Source organism: Seriola aureovittata, chromosome 7 (assembly GCF_021018895.1).
Source record: "Seriola aureovittata isolate HTS-2021-v1 ecotype China chromosome 7, ASM2101889v1, whole genome shotgun sequence".
NCBI lineage: Eukaryota > Metazoa > Chordata > Actinopteri > Carangiformes > Carangidae > Seriola > Seriola aureovittata.
The window spans coordinates 5176542-5191694 of record NC_079370.1 but is presented as its reverse complement, the minus strand read 5'-3'; the positions used below and the strand labels follow the sequence as shown (position 1 = coordinate 5191694).

Genomic DNA, 15153 nt, shown 5'->3' with positions numbered 1-15153 from the left:
AATTCTCACCTTAAAAAATTACATAATAATAAAACACGGACGGAAATATATCAGTCAAAGACACCTACTGTTATTGAGCTTTACATGATCTCCATATTCTGTTGTGAACTGTAGATACAAATCTTACAAATCTTAAAATGATTCTTCTCACAATAAAAACCCTGAACGCTTCATTAAACCCAGAAGAATCTCTGTTTGTTTTTCAATGAAGTGTTAAATCATTTTATTAAAATGTAAAACCCTAATTTACATAACCTGATTCATCAGTTATCAAGAACGACTCCCTCCAACACCGTCAGACCTGTCAGCCTGTTCTCCAGCGGAGCCTTTAGTTCCTAGTGCTGGCGTCCCTCCAGGGACATGTTTGAGTGTTGCGCCACAGGGGAACTCCTCCCCCCCTCTCTCTGAGGAGGATGTTCGTAACGAGTGAGTCACACCTGTATGTTGTCTTTGTTTGATCAGAGGGTTCTTTGTGGAGGAGTCGAGGTGCAGCGGGTCCTGGACCGGATCCAGTGTCTTTACTGACATCCAGAAAACAGGTTTAAAGAACAGGTTTGTTTCTTTGGGGCAAAATAAAACAGAAACATCTGAAATACAACATGGAACAGACATGGAAAGTTTTATTACTGAAGAGGAAGTTGCTTATCGGACACACCGACAGAGATAAATAATAAATCCGCTCAAAGTGTTTTACATTACAAACCTCCTGCACACCACCAGTTTTACATCAAGGGCAATTTGGGTTCAGTATCTTGCCCAAAAACACCTTGACATGCGTACTGGAGGAGCTGGGAATTGAACCACTGACCTTCTGATCAGTGGACAACCCGCTCAACCTCCAGAGCACCAGACAATCGTCAGGCCTCTGCTAACATCTATTTTTCACTCATTAGAGCAATGTACCCGACGGTTCAACAACACTGTCCACGCAGAGTCGACCGTTTATTAAATCATAACGAACATTATCTCAAGGTATAAAGGGTGAAAAGTATCGGTCCGAGCACAGAACCTTGTGGAACTCCATGACTAATTTCTGTGTGTATGAAAGAGTCATTATTAACATGAAGTCTGACAGGATAGTGCTGTTCTTCCTAAACCTCTGTCCCCAGATTCTTCAGCGCAGAAGCCATGTTGGTATTGAGTGAGGTCGTCTTTGAGTTTTATTTTAGTTCTCCATCTGAAAAAGTTTGAGAAACACAGATCTAACTTCCACTTTTAAGAAAAGCTGAAATAATATTTTCAGAGGAAGTTTGTAACAAGAAGTTTGTTGAGTGGCATGTCAAAAACACTTTACAGTCCAGGTCTGAATGTTTATGAGGGTGAGTTAACTAACTACAACACTGAAGTTAATATTTTACTGTGGGAGCTTTGAAGCTAAAACCTCAGTGAGTTTAGTTTCAGTTTGAGTTCAGTGAGAGAAACAGAAAGTAAGAGGAACCGTCGGAGCTTCGGTAAATGTCACGTCGAGGTTATGAAGATCGTTTGGAATCAAATCAGTAAATGAGCTGCAGCACGAGGAGAGAGAGCGGCTGTTGTTTTCAGTCTGTACTAAATTAAATCAGAATATACGACTTCCATTAATAGCACTTTAATAACTGAGGAGATGAGGCTGAGGTGAGAGAGGGACACTGACGTTTCCATGAATGTTTGAGCTCCGCAGGTCGCTTGTCCACGGAGACAGTTTGATGAACTCGAGGACACGTTTGTCTTCCAGTGAACAAACAGCTGCTGAGCTGAGCACGCTGAAAACACTGAGGTCAGAAGTGGTGTGGTTTGGCTTAATATAGCACATTCAGGACACACACACACACACACACACACACACACACACACACACACACACACATATGAAGACACACACTCTGCTGCAGCCACTGCAAAAACTCTGCAGCAGAACTGGAGCTTTATTACTTTCTGACATTTAATTACATTATTTTATGACAGTGTATGCAGTTAAATGATAATTAGCAGAATTATGATCACACACACACACACACACACACACACTGCAGTAAAGTGATTAGAGCAGGTACAGTGTGTTCTGCTGAGCTGTAAAACGTCCTGTCTTTCAATTTCTGTTGTTATCTGCAGTTGAACAGTTGGGCTGTGTTTGAACGCTCCTCTGAGACACACACACACACACACACACACACACACACACACACACACACACTGACTAAACCACAGTAGTTTGAGAAAGACAGTACATGTAAGCTGAACATTTGAGACCGATAAGGGTCATGAAAAGCTGAAACGCCAATAAATAAATGATCATTTACCCCGATCAGCTTCAACTAGAATCACCTCCTCGTGGTCGTATCCCTCCGCCGCTCAGACTAGTTCCAGGTTACATCCCTGTTTATCCAGAGACATAAAATATGAAACCATTCGTCTGAAATTTTGTCACAATTGCTGTGAAGTATTTAGTAATGGCTAAAAAGTGTTTTCTGAGGTCACACTGACCTTAGACCTTTAGCCATCAAAATCTAATCAGTTCGTCCTCGAGTCCAAATTAACGTTTGTCCCAAATTTGAAGGGATTCCTTTGAGGAGTTACGGAGATATTGTGTTCACAAGGCGAAAACAGCATTTTGTGAGGTCACCGTGACCTTTGACCCTTGGCCCCCAAAGTCTAATCAGTTCATCATTGAGTCCAAGTGAATGTTTGTGCCAAATTTGAAGAAGTTCCATAAAGGCGTTACTGAGATATCATGTCCACGAGAACGGGACAGACGGACGACCTGAAAACAAATTGAAATAAAAATGCAGACTCTACTGAGATCGGCGTACCTACTTTCATCGTCATGGTTACTGTAATAATAGTCATGGGGTGGTTAGGTTTAGGAAAAGATGGTGGTTTGGGTTGAAATACATACTTCCTGAACCTGAGACGATCTTTGTTGTCATGGCTACAATAACAACAACGTAGTTAACTTTGTCGAACCGCCGTGGACAATAGAAACAACATAAACAGCTGGTTTCACATGGGAATCGAACACCAACACTTTTCCCTTCCTTCCTGTCATAATAGGGTTAGTAATACAACCACTAAATGTTGCCTAGCAACAAAACGTAACTATGTGTCATAACAACCTGCTGCACAGATGACCTGTGCGCTCGATTGAACCACAGTCTCTGGTCCATATGAGACCAGCTGGCAGTGACATGTTGGGTGTTCCTCAGGGCTCGACCCTCGGTCCTCTCATGTTCTCTGTTCACTGTTTGGACACAGTTAATCTCTTATTTTGTTATTCTGATGACTCACAGCTTTATCTTTTAATTATTATATTACATTATTATTATTAGTTGCTGTTATAGAGATTTCTTCCTGTTGAAGGGTTTTTCCTCTCCACTGTCACCAAGTGGGAACTGTTTATTGTGAGGTCTCGACTCAGACTGTGAAGTACCTTGAGATAAAGTTTGTTTTCATTTGTCGATGTTCAAATAAAGTTGAATTGAAAAATTTAATTGAATCAATCGCAATAACAGGATGCAGCTTGACACCATTCAGACATGTATTAATGCAATAAATCATAAATAAACTGAATCATTTGTAAAACAGAACAATTTTGGTGAAAAGATCGAATTATAGAAGAAAAATTAGAAAAATAAAGAAACCAAATAAACATTAAAACTGTGTAAAAACTTCTTTCATTGTGTTTATTTCTGGTATTAAGGCCTGTCACTGTGATAAGGCAATGATAGAAACTTTTATGTTGTTCGTATACTTGTTTTCTATCTCAGTCTGATTGTGCACTAACATATCACATCCATGCAAGCAACAGGATCAATCAACAGGAAGAGTTAAGAGACAGATGATGAGGTGATAATACTTAGATGTGTGTCGTGAGTTGGAAAAGGTCGTGAACCACTGCCATAAATCATAGATGATTAATAATGTTCTACAGCTGAAATCTGTGTTTTGTAGTTTGATGCTGAATCACAGTTTGAGCTCCGGGTGAAAACATCAGTTCAGTCCTGCGTCTTCAGACGGACTCAGACACGTTAACTCGTCCACTGACGTCCACGTGTGAGAGTGTGTAACCTGAAGAAAACATGAGGCAGAGAAAACATGTTCACACACACAAGATGAGTGTTTTTGTTATTTTGCCATTCGGCGTATTTGATCCGTCTTTCTCTGTGAGTCGTTGTTGTCAAAACACTGAGCAAAAATCTGCCAAGTAACCTGGGGGATAATCCTGCATGCACACACACACGCACACGCACACACACACAAACACACACACACACACACACACACACACACACACACACACACACACACACACACACACACACACACACACACACACACACACACACACACACACACACACACACACACAAACACACACACACACACACACACACACACACACAAACACACACACACTCTCTCTAGGGACTGAATACAACACCCTTTGTGTGTGTGTGTGTTTTTAAATTCAGCTCCTTATGTTCTTATATCCTCTGCAGGAGTTTGAGCTCATAAAGATTAAAGAGCAGATTTGCCTGAAAAACACCACAAAGATAAAACTCACTGCAGACCACTTTGTTTTTATATTATATATTTATATTTATTATTATTATGCATTTTAATTTACCGGTGGAACTTTAATATTCTTTGAATTGAGAAAAACAACTCGACCTGATACAGATGCAACTATATTATTATAATTATTATCTTTTTCAGCTCCGTATCCATGAATGTAAATATGATTTTCAGGTTCAGCCAATAATAATAAAACAGAAATTCCTACAGGAAGTCTTATTGTTTAGTGAGCCTACATGATTATTATGGGAGGATCTATTTGCTAAGTTGATATAAACCCAATCAGGGTCACCACAGCACAGACCCCAGGTAGAGCAGCTGTTGCACTGTGACAGCTGACGAGGATCCTAATAAACAATAAACAATAAACAATAAACAATAAACACTAACAGGTGGTGTTATGTTGCATTATTTTTTCCAAAATAAAATAAAAAATCTGATGTTTATCTCTGATGTGACACGTCTCCGGTAAAGATGAAGAGATTTAGGAACAAGTTTATCTTTGGATTTCTGATGTCGACCTCTCAGAAGGAAGTGAAGTCCTCAGTGATGTTACAACCTGATGATGTATGTAGATAAAAACTTACAGAAAGAATTATTGAGTAATTATTAATTAATAAGGTCTGAAAGCGTTTTTTTTAAATACTCTACAGGTGTTTCTTCTTCCTGTCCTTGGTGCAACAACATCATCGGTGTAAAATGTTTCCAGCTTCCTGTTTGTGTTTGTGTTGAAGCTTCAAATGAATTTCCTTCTTCTGCTTCTTTAAAATGAAACGACCTCTGAGTGTTTATATCGCCTTTCAATCCACTGATCCCTGTGTGTGTGTGTGTGTGTGTGTGTGTGTGTGTTATACAGTGGATCAGGGTCACAGCAGGGTGCGGCTTGTTGCCATGAAATAACAGCCGTGAGCCTGGAAATCAACCAGCAACCAGCTATGATCACAGCCAAACAGATGTGTGTGTGTGTGTGTGTGTGTGTGTGTGTGTGTGTGTGTGGTGTGTGTGTGTGTGTGTGTGTGTGTGTGTGTGTTTGTGTGTGTGTCTAAAGAGAAAGAGAGGGAGGATTAAGGGAAACAAGGCGTTTAACTCCATGTCTTCCTCAGCAGCCAGATTCACATGATAACATGAAGTTATATATTAATAACAATATTAACAACAATAATCATTAAAAATATAATAAAAATAAAACGTAAGACATAAAAACAAAGCAATAAAAGACAGAGAAAAGGCAAAATGTCAATAAACATGTCAAGTGTAACGGGGGAATTACAATAATAAACAATAAAAAAATAAACAGACAAAAGAGAATAAAATCTAAAGTAAAAGTATTGAAATCAAAAATTAGAAACTGCTTTTTACAAGTGTATGTTTGAGTTTTGATCTTTTATATTGGGGAGATGGTGAAACCTCTCTGATGGTTGAAAGCTCTTTAAAAACACTAGTAAGTGGACTTTAGTTAATATTTATTCGTCAATACCCTGATCAAACAGAATATATAATTAATAAAGTCATATTTAACTTCTTTAAAACTTATTGTCAGTTTTTAAAAAGACAGAAAAACAAACAATCAGCGTTTTATATTGTTGATTGATCAAAGAAAATCTGATTTTAATAGTTTGTTTATATAAAAAACGTCTGTTCAACATGAATCAATTCATAAAGTGGATATAAACCAATAAAACACAAACAGTCTCTTCTTCACTCTGAATAAATCACATGAGGTTCTGATAAACACAACATCAAAACAAAACCCAGGAGGAGCAGAGGATCATGGGAAATACTCCAGGGAGGAGAGAGGGGAGGGAGGGTGATGACTAATGGAGACAGAGGAATATCATTACTCACATCTTATCTGCTACAAATACTATGTGTGTGTGTGTGTGTTTCCCCCTCCCTCTTGTTATTGTTTTATGACGGCTCAAGTGTGTGTGTGTGGGTGTGTGTGTGTGTGTGTGGGTGTGTGTGTGTGTGTGTAAACCTCTCAGCTGATCAACACTCAGTGGTTTACAGCTCTGAAGGAAAACAGTTATAAAAGTATAAACTACATGTTGATGTCCTGCAGGAAGTGAACAGTCAGAGCGGCCATATTGTTTTCAGGTTGTCCGTCTCTTTCTCGTGGACACGATATCTCAGCAACAACCCGACTGAACTTCTTCAAATTTGGAACAAACGTCCAATCAGATTCAAGGATGAACTGATGAGATGTTTGTGGTCAAAGGTCAAAGGTCACGGTGACCTCACGTTCTTGTGATATATCAATATATATAGTGCCCAGAGAGAATTTCATCACTTCTGTCACTGTGACGTCATAACTCATGAATTCATTCACTAATTATGACACCATTCAACTCAAATGTCTGTAAAGATAAAATGAAGTGATGACATTTTCGTATCCAAAAGGTCAAAGGTCAACTTCATTGTAATGTTCTGTCATTACTCAACGCTGTAACTCAGGAAGGAGAGACTGCGGCCATGTGTCCTGTAACTGGCTGGTCGGTGGAGGGATACGACTGTGAGGCGGTGGTTCTAGTTTTACCTCTGTAAAGTTAAGATTAGAGAATATGAGGGAAACAAGAGGCTTGTCTCATTATTCTGTTCTGGTGTTTCAAAATGACTAATAATGAATATTACACTTAATGTGTGTGTGTGTGTGTGTGTGTGTGTATTTGTGTGTGTGTGACCGTTTCTCTGACCTGCAGATCTGGACTTCGTCTCTGTTTGTCTGTTGGTGGACGATGCACTTGTCGCAGTCAGTTACCATTTCTGAGAATTTGCCCCCCACCTCTCACCCCCTCACCCACCTCTCACCCCCTCCTTCTCCTCTTTCCCTCCCTCTCTCTTTCTCTCTCATGAAGCTCAAAGGCCCCATGGTGTTGTTGTTGTTGAGTCTGGAAGAGAGAGCAGAAGGGGGGGGGGGGGGGGGGGGGGCAGAGCTATTAGTAATAATAACAGTAAATACTGTTTATCTATAAATCACAACACACCAAGGCATTTGCAGCAGTGAAAGAGATTTTACAGCAGTACAATTCTACTGTTTCCATGGAGACTGTTGATTTGGAAGTGGGTAACATTAAAGAAGCTCTCCTCTGTCTCATCCTCCTCCAACAATTTAAGTTTGAGTGATTCCTTAATATAAGGCTAAGATGAGGAGAAAACCTTTAATACTTAAGTGAATATTTTAAGGAAACCTCAAAACTTAAAGATAAACCTTAACTCAGACTTTAAGGAAATGAATGAACCCAAAACATATTGGAACATATGAACCATTATTCATTCATTCATCCTAGTTCAACCTCTGGTTCTGGTCCGTTTTTATTTTTTTATTTAATGAATTAATTCTGTTTTTTGTTTTTCTCATCTCATTAATTATGTGAGAGAGAGAGAGAGAGAGGGAGAGAGAGAGAGAGAGAGAGAGAGAGAGAGAGAGAGGGATGGACCTGCTGCCCTCTGATATTTGATCGACCGTCAAGTCAGCAGCCAATTGGCTCTCAGCCCTGACTCTCCTCCTCACTACATGACCCCTGCCCCCTCTGTTTCTGAGCCGGGTCCAGGTCCAGAGTCTGACTCTGGTTCTGAGTGTGCGAGCAAAAGATGGACGACAAAGTCCTCGTCTCAGTTTGTGACGTCCCCTCTCTGAAAAGGCCCCTCCCTGCATGAGCCTCCTCAGGTGGATTCAGCTCACCTGGTCTGGCTGAAGTATTTAAGATGGTGTCTCTCTCTCTCTCTCTTCTCTCTCTCTCTCTCTCTCAATTCAGATCATGTATGATTTCTCAAGAGTAAGAAACGTAAAGTGGACAGTCGACAGATTCTAAAAACATTAAAACCATATTTCTACTCTGTGTTTTCACAAAGATATTAATGGAAACATCCGTCGACCTCAGAGGGTTAAAGCTACAGCTCCTCGTTCGCTGTGTAACTTTCATTTAGAAACGTAGTCTTGGACGTGTCTCTCCCCTGTTTGGTTTTGTTGTGTTTTGTTTGTCTTTATTTCCTTGTTAGTGTAAAATAAATAATATTTTTAGTTGTAATCGTGTGTGCTCTTCCCTGGTTGTGACAAAGTGCCTCGTGCTGAAGATAAAGGTCTGTTCAGTTGTTTCTTTGCTGCGACACTAACACGCCGGTGTTTGTAGACGATGCTAAAATTAGGATTATAGTTCAGATTACGGCAGGTGATAACGATGATGAGGCGTCTTGAGTTCACACGTGTGAGCGAGCAGAGCGACGGTCGCTGCTAATTCAGGATCCTGCAAAACAGATTTTTTGGATCTGTAATATGGAAACGGATCAAAGTGGTAACAGATGCGTCGGAGCTGGAACCTTCAGGGTGAGACTCACCTGACATTATAAATTACATCCTCAAAGAAACCTTGTCTCATTCTGAGTTTCCTGGTTTAAATCAAAACAAAGTTGGATTTACTTGAAGAGAACATAAATCAACCTGCAGGCTTCACGGCCTTTAGAGCTTACTACAGCCGTGACCCCCTCCCCCATCTCTGTGGGGACCAAAGACCTCAAACAGACAGCACAGAGCAAACAGTGACTGAGCGTCAGCCGCCATCGACCCGTCTGGTTTCCACGCAGCGGACCTGATCCGATGCTATTTCTGTCCCTCGCCCCGTCTGCGTTCCTTCTAGGAAGCTGGCAGCTGGTCACGGCTGAAACTTCACACTGACTGTTTGGACTCTGAATATAGAAGCTGAGCACATTCACAACGTGATGCTGCAAAGTCCGTCCTCTTGTTTGTTTGGCTGTGTGGAGGTGAAGCCTGAACCTCAGCCCCGGTCACTGACCGCTGAGGAACAGTCGGAGCTGCGGAGGCGGTGTTAAGAATAGAAACATCGTCTTTTTATATACACAGCTAGCTAACTAGCATCCATAAAAACAGTGAGATGGCATCAAGCTTTAGCATTGCACTTCTACCAGTGTCAGATATCAGCTGGGTCCAGAATCACTTCCTGTTTCCTTTTTACAGTCCACTGTTTTAGTCAAACACTAATCACATCTGTAAACTGTTTATTTCTGCTGTAAAGTTGGACATTTTAACATGGGAGTCTATGGTGACTGACTCACTGTTGGAGCCAGACTCTAGTGGCCATTAGAGGAACTTCAGCTTCTGGTTCTTCATGTTTCAGTCTGGAGGTTGATGTTTGGTTTCAGCTCATTGTTTTGGTTTAACAACCTGTAACTTTACTGTTTTTATTCACTCTCATGTTTTCATCAACCTCTTTTTCAGCAGCTGTTTTAAGCAAAAAATACACTGATGAGCTAACCGTATGCTAACGGTTCGCTAACTGTCTAGCACCAAATTGCTGCTGGGCAAAGTTAGCAACTAGCTAGTGAACGTAGTGGAGCATTTAGCAGCTAAAGAGCCTGTTTCCTTCAATATTTGGCGAGGAGCAAAACAAAGCTAAAAGGAGAGAGAATATCCAACTTGCACTCATCAGGTAGACAGATGCTAATGTTGTGTTAGCATGTTTGATTGGGGAAATTGTTGTAAACAAAGCTGTGGACGGGAGCAGTGTGTAAAGTCAGAGACTGACTGCAGAGGTGTGTGAGGAGATCCTCTGCACTGACTGCTGCTCCGGCTCAGGTGCGTCTCATGCTGCTGATTAAACTCCTGATTAAACTCTGCAGCCCTGGAGACGGAGCACAGCTAACGAGCACAACGTGTCCGCTGAGTGTTTCCCTCCAAGATCACGCCGTGGAAGAACAAAACTTTGCTGCTAACAATCCCACAATGCACCACTCTGCAGCTGTCAGTGATAACAATGATTATGTAACCTTAATTATTGTACACATTTGGGTTATTTTAATTATATGTTTGTTCCACTTGATTCAGATTATTACCTGGATCATTGCCTTGTATGTTATTTATTTATTTATTCTTTTATTTACTTATTTGTTTGATATTTTTTGTTTTTTTTATTGTTTATATATTTTGAATTGTGCAAGTAACTCAACTTATTAACACTTATTTTTGTCACTTATTTTGATTCTTGTCACCTTAAATTATATGTATAACTCAATATTGAAAGTAATGTTAAGTTTTATTTTTAATTTCAGTCAGAAGCTGAACTGAACACACACACACACACACACACAACACACACACACACACACACACACACACACACACACACACACACCACACATCTGTTTGTAGCTAACGGCTAATGTACAGTTGCTACATCGGCTGAATAAACACAAACAGTTCAGTGATTCACATGAATTTGTTCCAGTGTGTGTGTGTGTGTGTGTGTGTGTGTGTGTGTGTGTGTGTGTGTGCATGTGTGTGTGTGTGTGTGTGTGTAGATGGTGATGTATAGCCGCAGCAGAAATGTTCACTATGTTTGGTATGCGAGTGAACCAGATGACCCGCTCCTGCCATTACACAGAGGCAACACACACACACACACACACAACACACACACACACACACAAAGTGAGTTTTTATAATAGTTTCTTTATTAAAACTGTTCAGCGACACATTATTATATTATTATATTATTATGATTTGATGAGCAGAGGCTGAATACCTGCTGTAAGGTAATTAACACAAGAGTGGTGTCTTATGTAACAGGTGACCTGCTGAAGGTGGATTTATTTATTTTCCTTAAACTGTCCACTTAAGCATTAAAGGTTTTCTCCTTATCTTCATAAAACACCTTAAGTTTTCTACTTAAATCTGACACGTAATGTTTTATTTCTGCTTATTCATTTATTCATTTATTTATTTTTACTCATGTAATTTGTCTCCCTTCAAACCAAACACACACACTGAACAATTAGAACTGAAAATATAAAGACAAGAATGAACGTGACAGAGAAATGTTTCTGTTGTTTATGTGTGAACTGATCCTTTAAACTCTGAGGAACATTGCAACACTTCAGCTGAAACGCTGCAGCAGGTGTGTTCACACATGTCCGTGCATGTACACACACACACACACACACACACACACACACACACACACCACCCTGTATCTATAGCTGCAGGCCGTTACAGTACGTACTGTACCACATGTTTTTATTTGTGTTATCTAATCTATCTGTGGTATACGTGAACTCAGAGCCCTTTCACTGAACTCAGCTCTCTCTCTCTCTCTCTCTCTCTCTCTCTCTCTCTCTCTCTCTCCTCTCTCTCTCTCTCTCTCTCTCCTGTGCGTCACCACAGTAAGACTAAATGTATGGTTATTTTGTGAAATGGCACAGAGCTGATCAGTGTGATTATTGGTTATTATTCTGACCACATCAATAATTTATTATAAACTAGAATCACCACCTGATGGTCGTTTCCCTCCAGCAACCAGGGAACAAGGTCAGTCTCTCCTTCCTGAGCTACAGCGCTGAATAACATCCAGAGGCGTTTTAGCAGAACATTATGATGTCACAGTGAAGTTGACCTTTGACCTTTTAGGATACAAAATGTCATCACTTCATTATTTTATCCTTATAGAGATTTAAGTTAAGTTGTGTCATAATTAGTGAAGGAATTCATGAGTTATGAAGCCAAAAACATGTTTTGTGGGGTCACAGTGACCTTTGACCTTTCATCTTTGTCCATCATATTTTTCTTGTTCTTGTTTCTGTGTCTCTTCTGCTCATTCTGCTGATGATCCTGCTTGAGTTTCCTGTTAAGTCTGTCTTCAGGTCGTGGTTTAACTGACTTTAAGTGATTCCTGAAGTTTAAGAGATAAAGAGAAAACCTTAAATACTTGAGTGAACATTTTAAGGGGAAGATTTAAGGGTGTTTTGTGCAGTTTCTTTATTTTATTGAAACCTTAACTTTAGGGGAAAATCTTAATTTAAGGTGTTTTGTGCAGCTGGCCCCGGGAACATTATTATTTCCAGGTGTGTGGAAGTGTCATGTGACCTGTTAACTGACTCAGTCTGTGTTCTCAGGAGCTTCCTCTGAACACGACTGACCTCCAGGTAAGATAATTATCAACATCATGACTTTATAGAGTCATAAAAGCCTGTTTTGTATTATGTGATAATATTATAAACCTTCAGACACCACAAACAACAGACAATCAACCAATAAAAACAGTCACAGATTTATTATATTTATTACATAAAGAGTTTTGTCTGAGTCTGACACACACACACACACACCCACACACACACACACACACCTCTGAGGAGCTGTTGTAAACATTAACACATCCTCTGACTCACATAAACACACACAGTTTACAGTAGCAGCTCGTACTGCGCTCTGATTGGCTGCTTGTTCAAACCTTCCTCCAACATGATTGGCTGTAACAGGGAAAATGTGTTTGCTGCATGTGCTTTGGTCATTCTCCAACACACACACACACACACACACACACACACACACACACACACACACACAGAGTGCTGGTTACAGTTTCTAGTTGCAGAGACTGTTTTTAGATGAATCTCATATATTTTATCTGTGTATATAAAATGTCTGTTGCCTTGATGTTTCAATTGTGCAAAAAAAACTGTACATTACATATATATATATATCTACTACTACTAATAACAATTGTAAATCAATATATTTATTACTGATAAACTAATGATAATAAACTAAAAGTTGACTCAGCAGTACCATCTGCTGCCACAGGAGGGCAGCACGAGTACATGGAATGTGTGTGTGTGTGTGTGTGTGTGTGTGTGTGTGTGTGTGTGTGTGTTGCCTCTGTGTAATGGCTGCAGTTTCTTGGAAACTCTTGGTACAGTGACTGATGCTGTGTCTGCTGCACTTACACTCTGTTATGTAACATGTTAAAGCGGGTCTATTCTGTGTGTTTATGTGTGTGTGTGTGTGTGTGTGTGTGTGTGTGTGTGTGTGTGTGTGTGTGTGTGTGTGTGTGTGTGTGTGTGTGTGTGTGTATTTCTATCCATGTGTAGATATGAAATCTGACTAGTTTCACACTGTGAAATGTTCTTTATTTTGACAAGACAGAGAGATAGAAAGATTATGTGTCAGAGCAGCTGAGTTAAAGACAATAAATACAGTAAAACACAAAGACAGAAACACACAGGAGAGGAAGATGAATGTAAATAAAGTTTATAAATATGGACCAAAGTGACTGAACTAAACCAAATCTCCAAACATCTAGATTATTAAACCATTAATAATTAATGATGTTGTTTGTCATCTATTTAAGAACAGAGCGATAAAAGCAGAAACATGGATGATGCAGCCGTCTGTTCACATGTGACACTTTAAATGAATCACAGCTGAGTCTGACGGGACGAGAACCCGGCGTCCTCGGAGCTCCAGTCAAGATGAAGAAAAACTCCCAGAGAGACAAAGACGAGAGTCGACATGATCCTGAAGTAAAGAGGATTTATTCATCTTCATCTCTCCTCCATTAGATATTTATCATCTCTGCACCGTCCAATAAGATGAAGAGAAGAATTTGAGAACTTTTATTTCTTAAAAATATTAAAAGTTCAGTCAAAGATACTGAGTCATGATGTTAAATTTAAATGTGTTTATCCTCCGTCCTGCTCCAGGTTTAAAGTGTCTCATGTGGACGTTGTTGTGTCAGAATAAACTCCTCCTCTCTCATGTCTGAAAGAGTTTTATTGTGAAGGTATTGTGAAGGAAATAAACACGATGTGTCTGCTGAAATCTGTGTTTTCTGGTCTGAAGGATGAACGTGACGAACACGGCGTGACGCCCTGCGGCGCTCTGACCTCAGGAGCTCACGTTTATCTCAGGGTCACTCCAGCAGACGCCGAGCTGCAGCTTTGATTCACGCGTCGAGGCGGCTGAGGCTGCGGCGAGGTTTCCTCTCCTCTTCAGGAGACGTGACTGCTCTCCTTAATCAGTTTTACAAGCAGCTCTCAAAGCCTGTTTCATCTGGACGTGTAAATCTGTCTGAGTGTAAACGTGTCAAATAAAAGCAGCTGTTGGTTCAGCTGTCCAGATGTTTACTGACCAATACGCTGCAAAGTCTCCAGGTTTGTTCATCTGAATTTAAAGGAAGTTTTTATAACTGAATATTTTAATTTCAATATTTTGATTCGTCCATTAAACGTAGACGTTAAAGCCTGTATTCAGAAACTGAGCCTTAAAACAAGCCGTCAGGACTTCTGGAACTTTGTGATGTCACAACAAAGCAGTCACCAAGCCCCGCCCACCTGGACCCACCATCCAAACCTTTACAGGATTTGGTTTCTCTGAGTGTTTTTACCTGAAATCTGCTATATTTTTATTGGATCAGTCAGAAAACAGTCAGCCAATCAGAAGAGAGGCTCAGAGCCTCCTCTCCTCTGATTGGCTCACTGACCTGTTGTTACTAGAGCTCCAGAGAGAAGCCTGAGAGAAGAGATGTAAAACTATATTGAGATGGTTTTTATATCTTCTGATGGATCAACACTTCAAATAAAACACAGAAGAAGAAGAAACATGGAGCTTTAACATTTCACTCAGAAAAACATCAAAGAGCTTTAAATACACTGAGACTTAAACTCCGCGACCTTTAACCTCTGTGAAACCAGGTGTGCAGTCAGATTAATATGGAGCATTAGACACAGTTTTTCTTTTACTTCAGACTAAAACAGAATCTAATGTTGGAGAAGTGGAAGTAAAAACAAAAGTATATTTAGTTTAATTTTGGA

The 15153-nt window shown here is 40.0% G+C and overlaps 1 long non-coding RNA gene across 1 annotated transcript; it reads left to right on the top strand.

Moving 5' to 3' along the window:
* The first annotated feature begins 11754 nt into the window (after positions 1-11754).
* Positions 11755-14256, top strand: LOC130172778 (uncharacterized). Its single transcript, XR_008828330.1, has 3 exons — positions 11755-11869; positions 12454-12483; positions 13692-14256. It is a non-coding gene; the product is annotated as an uncharacterized LOC130172778 (long non-coding RNA).
* The last annotated feature ends 897 nt before the right edge of the window (positions 14257-15153 follow it).